Source organism: Haliotis rubra, unplaced genomic scaffold (genome assembly GCF_003918875.1).
Source record: "Haliotis rubra isolate DU_JTF1 unplaced genomic scaffold, ASM391887v1 Scf505, whole genome shotgun sequence".
NCBI classification, from domain to species: domain Eukaryota; kingdom Metazoa; phylum Mollusca; class Gastropoda; order Lepetellida; family Haliotidae; genus Haliotis; species Haliotis rubra.
Genome location: NW_025767197.1, coordinates 31,474 through 43,266, shown reverse-complemented (window position 1 = coordinate 43,266; position 11,793 = coordinate 31,474).

Sequence of the window (11,793 nt, the reverse complement as noted above, 5' to 3'; positions counted from 1 at the left end):
GCTGCTTGTCGTCAGTACCACTGGTGATGATGTCATCTTAGTAGCTGCTGGTCATGTCGATACCTTGAAGTAGATTGTCCATGCACCTCTGGAAAATTCTAGGAGCTGAACTGGAATAGTCCTCTGTGCGTGTTTATGGTGGTATACTTCTTGGACTGTTCATCTATGGGCAGCTGTGGAAAGATCTACTTTGGTGAAACGCTGGCCTCCAGAAAGTCTAGCGTACAGATCCTCGATGCGAGGAATAGGATAGGGGTCTTCTTGACAAATTTTGTTTAGAGTCACCTTGTAATCTCCGCAGAGGCGCACGGAGTTCTCCCCCTTGAGAACTGGTACAATGGGCGTGGCCCACTCTGAATGTTGTACTGGAGAAATAATTCCTTGATCAATGAGACGATCGAGTTCCGCATCAACCTTCATTGCAAAAGGAAGTGGGCGTGGCATGAAGAAGATAGGCTTAGCATCCGGATCAACGCCTACCATGTTTTTGATAACGCCTTGTTCTTGTCGAAACACCTCTTCATGTTTGGCAAGAATTGTCACTCAATGAAATGTCAGGTCTGAAAGATTGCTGATTTTAAACATGCGGATCCAGGCTGGGTGTTTACCTTTGATGTCAATGAGCTGTACCGCTTTTGTCTGTAGTTAACCAAACACTTCTAGTCTGAATAACTGGTCAGAACAACAGGTCCATGTTTAATGGGTGGTGCATTTTCAGGCCAAAGAGTTTTGTAAGTTTGTTCACTCATGACAGAAAGACTGGCGCCTGTGTCATAAAGCATAGATGTTTTCTTTCCATTCAGACGTACCGTAATCATGAATGGTTCAGATGCACTGTTCCCTTTCTGAACAGATAAAAGTTTGTAGCGGTTTCATCACCTTCACTTTCACTATTTTCCCCTTCTTCCTCCACGAAATTTACTCTGTGCTTTCTCCCTTTTCTTTTCCTGCATGCATTTTTGATATGCCCTTTGATGTGGCAATAAGAACATTCAGCCTCAATGAACTTGCACTTGTCAGATGTATGAGAGTCACTTTCACATCGATAACATGGCTTTGTGGCGTTGGTTGCTTTCCCTTTTGATGAGGGTTTGAAATTAGAGTTACGACCCTTAGATGAGTAATGGTTTTTCTCTTTACTTACGAAATTGACACTTCCACTGGCTTCCCGATGCTCTTTCCTGTGAGTCTGAGCTTGAGTTTGAATGTCCGATATGTTTTTCACGGCCATTTCCATGTCTTGGGCGATTTCCAGAGCTTCTGACAGTAATCTCCTTTCTATGCGGTCGTCGTAGGTAACGCCACACACTAATCTGTCTCTCAGATTGTTTTCAAGTTCATTTCCATAGTCACAGAACTCGGCAATGTGCCTAAGGTCGGCTACATATCCTGCAATAGTTTGGCCGGGCTGTCTGAAGTTGAAACGCTGCACTATAGTGGACCGACGGGGGCTGATGGTGATCTTGTAGAGCACGTCGAACCGAACATCCTTCGGTTTTAAAGGCGAGATTAGATTTCGCATAAGTCCTTATGTCCACGGCACTGATGAGAAACGATCATTTCTTGGCCTCTTGGGTTACATCGTTTGTAGAAAAGTAGGCGTTGAGCCTCTTGATGTAACATGCCCAGGGTAATGCTATTTTTGAGGGCATTATCATTTGCAGAAGCCCTCGGTCTTCCATTAACTGCCCGACGAAGGAGGGCAGTTGAAAAAGACCGAGGGCTTCTGCAAATGATAATGCCCTCAAAAATAGCATTACCGTTATTATTGCTAAAATACATGGAATTTGTGTTGAAAAGAAAAAGGAAACAATGAAGGAATTTGACTGTAAGTTTACTCAAAACCAACTTCTGACGGGGTTGACTGCCCGAATGCAATTACGTCATCGAACAATTCAAGTGACGTCACAACAGAAAGTGACGATATTCGACCTTGGCCTTTAACAAGACCATAGTCTGCAACATGTCAAACTATGTCAGTGTTCGGTTTTGGTCCAACAACAACGTTAATAGTGCAATTGTTAAGGTTAGCACCAGCAAGAAAGCCAATATTACAGCTATTTAAAGCGGGAATTCGGGTTGCTTTGACTTGTTTGACCCAGAATATCTGCCAGTCCAAAGCCAATGTCGAATGAACCGACGCACCCACTATGACGTCACTTGACAACAGAACTGATAGTGGCCCGTCGTTAAGGTTGAGCGGTCCAATATCATTTGCAGCGGCCCGCAAATTTCTGATAATAGGAGGGCCGTTTCATGATAATTCCATGTGTTTTAGCTATAATTGTAATGCCCCACTATCAACCACTAGTGAGAAGATGTTTATATTTATAAAGATTGTCGAAGTTTCACTGGACTCATTGGGATCGAATCAGGTGGTCGATGGGTATGTCGCCTGAATTCAATAAATTATGATTAATACTACCTTTTGGTGCAATAGAACATAAGCACCGGTCAAATATAATGAGTTTCTCCTTAAAGCTGCACTGTTTCAGCTGTATAGGCCTGTTAATAGGCTTTATTTGTAGTTAGTATACTAACCAATGATGGTGCAAACACTCTCTGGGTACATCCTGATTTCTGCCGTGGAGAACATGGAAACGCCTCTTGAGCCACCAAAATGGCCTTTCTATGGTCGACCGTGTTCGTTTATGTGAAGAGCTGAAGCGCTCTTGCACGGGGGTAGATGGCTTTAGATACGGAGTCATCAAATACGGACGACATACGTATCCACTTTCACCGAGTCCTGTAGCGTGGTATACTAGTATATAGTATATAGAATTCCTTTCTAATGTCTCTCGGACGGCCAGGTAACAAATCTTGGCATGAGAGAAGTGAATGGCAAGTGAATCCTTCCTAACAAGCTCGTGAAGCTGGTGATTTGTCAATCACTATTGTGTCGCCAGGAAACTTCCCCTTGCAAAGAAGTTCAGAGTTACCAGAATCTGGTAAAATGGTTAAATAGAGGCTTATGACACGTTTCACAAAAACCCAGATATTTCCAGAAAGCTCATATCAACGTTGTTAACTATTTCGCTGCGTTTCAGTAAGTAAAGTGGTAATTATGGCTATGGCTAATAAAAACGTCCCTCCGTTGGGGTCGAACACGCAAACGGGTTAACTTTTGTTATTACATTGATCATGGCTGACTTAAAGCGTACCCTTTCTGGTATGTGAAACTGATCCATGCTTTTACAAGAGTTCCAGTCGTGAATTATATTTACAAGGTTAGTGTCATTATACTGGGTAATATGTTAACAGATACGTCTGTACCAGAACGCATGGTAGTGTGCAGCTTCACACATAACTGGGTTGTCCATGGAGGCTGGGATATGGCACTATAAATAGTATGATGTTTTTAAACCAGATAAACGTTTCTGAGATATTAGTAAGGATGTAATAATTATCGAACAAATGATTCACCTGTAGTTCAACTCATAGTGCGTAAGATCTTGCAGATTGTTTCTGTAATTCATCTCTAACGAGATCGCAGATGTATTGGATGCTTGGCTTCTCAAAATGATAGCGTGCTCGAACTTCCTCATCGGTCATGGACTCGAGGTGCTCAGTTCGTTGTCTGAAAACACGGTCTTTCCTTTGGCGTCCTAAGTGTTCAAATAATATGCTGGCAGCCACGTTTGATACCCCAGAACCATCATTACGTTAATGACGCGCTAATGACAACACGAAGTCATTAAAACGTTAGTACAACAACATTTAATGATACATTAGTTAATGAACGATTAATGGCACGTTAATGCTTCATTAAAGTTTGATACTACCGGGTCCTGGTCATTTATTATAGGGATGGGTGTACTGGTTGGACTGTATCACATTTTGCTGACAAATAATAATCCTGATAAATTATATGGTTTATTTTTAAAATTATTTTGACATCAGGCGGTGCCTCCGTTTCGCTTGATTCCCTGGGAGATTGTCTTGCAATATGTAAAATCGGATCGTATTGATACGGTCTAACATCCATTTCAGAAATGACATCAGGAACATCTTATATTGCTTCAGAATCAATGGACACTGTTAAGTTGTGATGCAACGTCAAAGAGGAAGTCATCAGCAACAAGCACATATGACGTCATGTCACGTGACACCACCTCTGCTCGGGTGTTTCAGGAAATACGAGTACGTTTTTGTGTGTTTATTGCGATTTTACAAACTTCTTTTTCAATTTTAATCACGGAAGGTGCCTTTACCCCTATCAAAAGTTTTGTTTTCGTTAGTATCCTCCTTTAATTGACAGTTTCAGTGTACAAGGGTCAGGAGATCGCTAGTGATCAAAGTTCGGCCACCATAAACTTGGGTCAGTGGGGACTTCTGCTTCATCTTCTACGTTTAAAGTAATACTACATCAAAATTTACCAAATAATTCAATTTCCTGGATTGGTTGTTTCTGAAGCAGATGTCTGTTGAAAGGATCTAGTCTGGACTGTATCAGATAAAAAGCTGGAGCAGAGGACACAGTCACGTTTATTCGGTCTGTCAACCTACTGGATTGTAAGGAATAGTTCGAGGAGCTAAAACAGGACATAGACTTGAAGCAGAAATAGCAGCGGCATATGATGGTCCTGTCTTTGAGTGACAACAACTGTCTTTGCATCTAGGCAGGAGGTGTTACGCTCATGTGTGATTCGTGAGGAATCTCTAAAAGATGAGAAATGATTTCCAGAACAGTTTAGGAGCAGTCAGGAGCTTTGGTGCGCTATTCTCACATGTTCCAACATCTATGAGAGGCAGCTGGGTTTCAGCATGATTTTCAACAGTGTCCATACCTTTGACAACAGTAGCATCTTACCGGGTTTGGTATAAAAGCATCAACCCTTAACTTGCAATAGTCTACTTTGAGTGAGTCCGGGCGTGTTAGAGAACCAAATGTGAATAGATTGTGTCTTCATGACTGAATCGTCTCACATCAGTGACTCCTTGTGAGTGTAGTACTGAATCATTATCACTCCCATTCATATCTGAGAGTCAAGAAGAATTTGCGATTGAATCTTTGTTTTAATTTGATAAGTAGATGCACGTCTCCACAAAACAAGCTATGGCCTTTGCTATGGCAAAGGTCTGAAACTGTAGAGAATTGTCATTCAGAGACAAAGCGTACAGAACTTCTCGATACTACAGAAAGCGTCCGCGTTGGGGTATTTCTTGGTGGTTTGACCAGGCAGCGGTTTCTGGGAGTCACCTTTGCTGTCTGGGTTGGGCTGCATTGAAAGATGTCAAAAATACAGAGCTGATGTTAAGCCTTGCCTGTGCCAGGATCTGCTAAACGCTCTCTGCTGTATTGTGTAATTGTATCAGTAAATAATAATGAGTTATATATGAGAAATATAATGTTGAAAATCAGTGTCTGAGACATTATTGTCAGTGTAATAATATTCTGGTACAACATCCCCATGTTACAAATGTTTTGTCATCACATAAACGCCGTGCTGCCTGATCCTCTCTTTAGCTCCATACTTGTAACAGGTATCATTCTGAGCCCAAACATGCATGATTACTTGATAATACGCTTAATGTAAAACTTTTTCCGTCCAGACAATTTCAAGTGCTGAATATATACTGGAACCACAAAAGAAACGTCGCTTTGCAAAACCAAATGCAAAATTTTGTTCTTGCAAGGCGTGTTTTTATTATGTTTGTACCGTTTTCTTAACATGTTTTTTCAATCCAAATTGACAGTTATTACCAACATCGGTGTGTTTTCTGATGAAAACGCATATCGACCAAACGCACCGAAAAAGGCAGACATGGTAAAAGGTTCCGTATGGCATTCGTGAAAATGAAAATGCACGTGCATGTCGTGACAACCCTACCAATGAAAGTGGGTCCCAAGCTCGCCTTAAATCATTTTCTGTTTTGACACAACCACCATGCCACGTCTTACGAGAGATCAAAGGAACCAAGTCTTGGGACGATTGCAAGTTGTCCAGACTGCACGGAGGGTAGCCAATCATTTTAATGTTCATTGTTGGGACAGCAGGAGTGGTATCGGGTCACTAAGAGCATTCAAAACCGTCAACGCAGTGGGCGACATTCAGTAACATCATGTCAAGAATGACAGGCTGTGCGCAACCATCTGCAGGATCGCTTCCCCAGAGCGACGGAAACATCACTCCACACCATTTCTGACTCAAAACAGACCGATCAGTACCGATACAGTGCGTCGACGTTTGCGCGGAAGAAACCTCTGCTGTCACAGATCATATCGTAGTCCTGTCCTCACCGCTCATCACCGCCAAAACCGACCAAAATGGGCTTAAAAGGCGATATTGTGTTTCGACAGTCGATGGCAGAGTGAAAGTATGGCGAGGGCGTGGTGAAATGTTTTCCAATGAGTGTATTGTTGAAAGAGACTCGTAGGGTGGTCCAAGCATCATATTGTGAGGTGCAATCGGTCTGAAAAGATAGCTGACACCGTGGTGTTCCAGATTCTTGGTCCAGGATGAGGACATGGCATGACAGCTGCTCGCTATATTGATTAAATCATAAGTACCACATTTTGGACGTTACAGAAATCACATCTTCCAGCAAGACAACGGTCGTGCCCACACTGCCAGAGCAACAATGGACTTCCTTAGACAACATGACATCCAAACCCTACAATAGCCTGCACTCAGTCCGAATTTAAGTCCGGTAGAACACCTTTGGGACGAGATTCAAAGAAGACTGAATGGTGCTTTTTGTGTTTTCTTGTAATCAAGAAATGATCGTAAGCATGCAGCTTTATGTAACAAGTTTTTATGGATAACAACTTCTTTATTTTGTGAGTGCGACGTTTCGATACAGATTCTTGTACAGTTGTCAAGTCACTCTTGCTTGACAACGGTACACGAATCTGTATCGAAACGTCGCACTCACGAAATAAAGAAGTTGTTATCCATAAAAACGTGTTCCATATTGTACGTCTCAACTTCTAAAATGCCACTCAAACAAGTTAGCATGCAGCTTGACCAAGCTACTGTGCGTGCACACAACTGATGTTAGCCGAAACATACAACTTTCTCAAACATACCGGGGTGCTTAACGTTTTTCTAGGTGTAAAATATTACCTTTCCTAGTGAGTGAAAATGTTTAGTTGTTAATGTGGGGGGAAATCTACTTATTCCCTCTATCCTACTGTCAGTTATTGGGCTGAATAAACATTTATTAATCTCATTTTATTCCAAACAACAACATTGGATTTTGCTACAGTATTTCCTGTTACAGTCCGTTTGAGTCAGACACGGACCGATGAATTGCAAATTTTATCATTGTACAAAATTGCCACATAAATATAAATAGTACACATGTTTATCATTTACTAATACCCAACAGCTTTCTTATATTTGAAATTTTTTCGGACTCCACCAAAAAAGTTGTTTAACAAACTATCACTAAAATATTGACACAGTTCACTATTTTGCATGAGGGAAGAGTGCAGAGAAAGAGACAGCCAGGTGTGCGAGAAAGGATGGAGACGGCACAGCACAGGTTAATGAATTATTAACTTTGTCGGCACTTGTGCACGTGCTTCTCTAACACCTGGCTGTCCCTTTCTCTGCACTCCTCCCTGTAAAAAATAGTGAACTGTGTCAATATTTTAATGATAGTTTGTTAAACAACTTTTTTAATTTTAGGACATTAATTCTGCACACAAATCACAGAGTTGGTCTGATGTTTTGATTATGATCAGCGTTTCATTGAGTGTTATATGTTTATTAGTTTTCGAGTTAGATTACAATTCATCGGTCCGCTTTTGAGCCAAACGGACTATATACTGAATGGTAGATAGTAAATGGTCTATATTCATAACTGACATCCACTCTTTTATGCTGTCAATATGCGTTGAAGTGGAAAACAGGTGCTTGTTTTTGGGGGTTTTTTTTTCGTAAATCCCTGGACAGAGGTACTTACCCAAAGTCTCAGCATGTTTTGAACTTAAACATGTTTATGAAAACTGAAGGATATTGTTAATAGCATCATAATAATAGTTATATCAAATATTAACTATTGCAGAGTTTTAGAGGAATTCAATCAAAGTCAATGAAATGTCGTTTGTTGTATTGCAGTCCTTTTTTTTAAATAAAATAAATGTTGACAGTGACCAACACAAAATGTGCTTTCAATCCAGACGTGATAATGATATACAGTGAAACCTGCCGACACCGGCAGCTCTCTAACCCGGCACACTGTCAAAACCGGTCCCAACAAGCAATTGTAACTGTAATTAACACTGTCTAAACTGGCATGGGTTATGCTTTATAAACACTGGGGGATTGCATTAACTGTTTTCAAGTGAGTGACATTGTCAGAGAGTAAATAAATAGGCACTGGTATTATTGACTCGTCAGTCACTTTGTGTTTCATGATGGTTTGTAAAAAAAGGTTCAGCTTATCAATGACTTTGATACTCTTCCTCGGACCTTTCAAAAAGAACTTGCAGTTAAATATCAAATTGGCAGCCAAACTGTTTCGGACATTTTGAAAAAGCGTGGTGTTTTATCGATTCAAATTTGAAGAAAACTATAATTCACAGACAAAATGTCTGTATGATAGTGGTAAATTTAATAAGATTAACTCTCTCACTCATAAATGGTTTTTGACTATATTCAGACACCATTTTCATATTTGTTCATAGTCTCCCAAATGGTGTATATTTCCCGACCTATGAGACCAATGAAACTTTGGCGGCGTTGGCCATAAGGGTCTCGGATGATAACTATATTTCCTCACATGGTTAAATTTGGGAAATACAGTTCCTTCATGTGGGGTATTCTATTTTCAATATTCATCTGAAGATAAAAGTTGAAAGAAGTAGGAAGGAAATTCGTGTTGGTTCCTGAACTTTGATTTCCTGTGTACACACAAATACACACCAACACACTACTTCTGTACACTCATTTGAATACACACACACATATATATATATATAAAATATGTATATATATATATATATATATATATATATATATATGTGTGTGTATTGTGTGTGTGTAATATATCAATATATTAGATGTGAATACGTGAACCAAATAATTATACGACTATGTACTACCATCCAAAAGAAAGTATACCAAATATTTTTGCCGTTTAAAATCTTAATTTTGAACCTAGATCCAGGAAAATTTACAGAAACATGTGATAAGGTAATGGCTACTTATGTGTAATGACAAATTTCTCGTCTCGCTGAAACGCTCATTATCTGAAAATGCACGTGCTTCACAAAATGCACGTGCAGGAAAAACCTTAAAAAGCAGTTGATGACACAAGGCATTGTCACAGAATAGAAAAGCACACAAGAAAAATGCCACGCCTGACCGCAGTACAGAGAGAGAGAGCCGTAGGAATGGCCCAACAAGGAGCCTCACATGCCTTCATCGCGAGAACCTTCGGCTGCACCCGGGTGTGCATCACCAGATTGTTTCAGCGTCTCCGCCAGACAGGGCAGACAGTAGACAGGCCGAGAAGAGGGAGACCGCGGGTGACATCCGGGTAATCCACCTCAGGAACCGCTTCATCCCGGCAACAGCAACGCCACTCGGACATCGTATCAGTCGACAGACAGTATCACGACTGCGTGAACATGGTCTTTGAGCACGACGTCCATACCGTGGGGTGGTACTGACACAACAACACCGGCGTAACAGGCTCCAGTGGGCAAGTTCGACGTTGGCAAGTCCGAGACTGGTCACATGTCCTCTTTTCGGATGAGAGCAGGTTCTGCGTATTCATAGCCGATGGCCGTGTACAGACGTATTAGAGAACGTTTAGCTCCTAACTGTAACCAGGAAGTTCCGGCGTATGGTGGAGGTGGTGTTATGGTATGGGGGGAAAAAATATGTAGCGAACTGAAAACAAGGCTAGTCATCATTCGTGGCAACCTTACTGCACAAAGGTAGAGGGAAGACATTCTGCGACCGGTAGTCCTTCCATTCACTCCCAACAGCCACGTGGCATTGTCTTCCACCATGCTAATGCAAGACCTCATAACGCCAGACTGACAAGAGGCTACCTGAACAACATGAACGTCCACGTCTTACCATGGCTAGCGTGTTCACTAGACATGAACCCTATAGCTATCGAGCATTTGTGGGACCACCTCGACAGGCAGATTAGGAACAGACCAGTAACCCCAGTCAACGTGCGACAGCTGGAACAGTGCCTGAATGTCGCCTGGCAACAGATTCCACGCAACGTCATTAGTGGCTTGACGTCATCCATGCGCAGACGTATTGTTGCTTGTGTCAATGCTCAAGGAGGACATACTCGCTACTGAGGCAGTACATGGCTCTAAACTGTGTACCGGGCATTTTGAAAAAACTTTCTGTTTGTTCAGTGTTATTGTTATGATCCATTTCTGGACCCCCCGCCCCCATGTGTTTGTTCCCTTTCCATTTCTGTATCATTGTTATTTCTGAATTGTGTTTATGTTCAAATAATGCAGAAATGAATACTCTAATGAAATATTGAACATATTTTGTTGAAATCGTTTTTGATGTTTCTTAATTGGATTTCGAAACTAGTGGTATACTTTCTTTTGGATGGTAGTTTATATACATTCATTTTTTATTAGCTTTACTTACATGTGTCGGATCCTTCAGGAGAAGTGTAGATCCAGATTTCTCCGTAAACATTGTCATTTCACAACTTGGGAGTCGGCAGGTTAAAGTTTGAATATCGTATTGATAACTCACACAACCACCTTGCTCAGCACATTTCACTTGACACATTTTTATGCCAATATTGTTAATAGTGACATATTTGTGTACCAGACTCCCTGTAACAAGGTCACGTTGTGTGGAACTGCCAAGCATCAAGTGAAATGATAACGTCACGAACAGTTCACCAAAGTCACATAAACGTAGCAGTATCATCCTGTATTTACAGAGGAGCAGCGTCTTCGGGAATGAATCAGTAAATATTTCTTATCGCTGCATCAGCACTTAGCCAGTCTTCGCAGCACTATGACGAGAGACTACTGTAGGGTTGAATGCAAGACAAAAGGCAATGACAACCACATAAGAGCGTGCCGTTGTCGCATTGGCTACATTGTGTGATATGCCACGTGTTGCGTATATGGTGAGAGATTACTATGACAACTGGAAGAACAAAAATAGGCAACAGTACAAATACGGAATTGGAAGACGAGCTTTGACTCCAATTGTTTACAAACAACATCGTACAGCTGTAACACTGCTGAAATGAATATATACTCATGATATAGTCACAAATGTATAATCGACTCTGCTTTTAGCATAGATTTCTTATGGATGCAGAAAATGTTTTTCTCGTTTCTATTAAGAGACACAGGAAATCACAAAAGCTTTTGGCGTTAGAACCGGTCTGTTCTTATTAATCATCATCATCATCATCATCATAAATATTGTCAACTTAGCCATACAGCTTAAGCTACAAGGCAGCAAAAAAGTCTTTTTTGAAATACACCTTTACACTGTTGTTTCTTGTTTCTGTGACTGCAATTATTATCAAATATACTTACCTTACATTAAAACAACTAGATTATCACAGAAATCTTTTTAAAAACTAGTAATTAAATCTAAAATATTTTAACTATAAATGACAATACAATATACAACTGAAGGAAGATCACCATACTAGGGTCCATGGGGACTTACAGTACATTTGCTTCCTGCATGAACCCTAGCTACCCTTCAGCCTTTAGCAATGTAAACACATCTAGCCATACATTAAATAGACTATTCTACGATTAAAAAATTGGAAAGTTTTAATTTACTTTGAATGTTTTGGGACTTACGTACCCTCTCAGGAGGACAA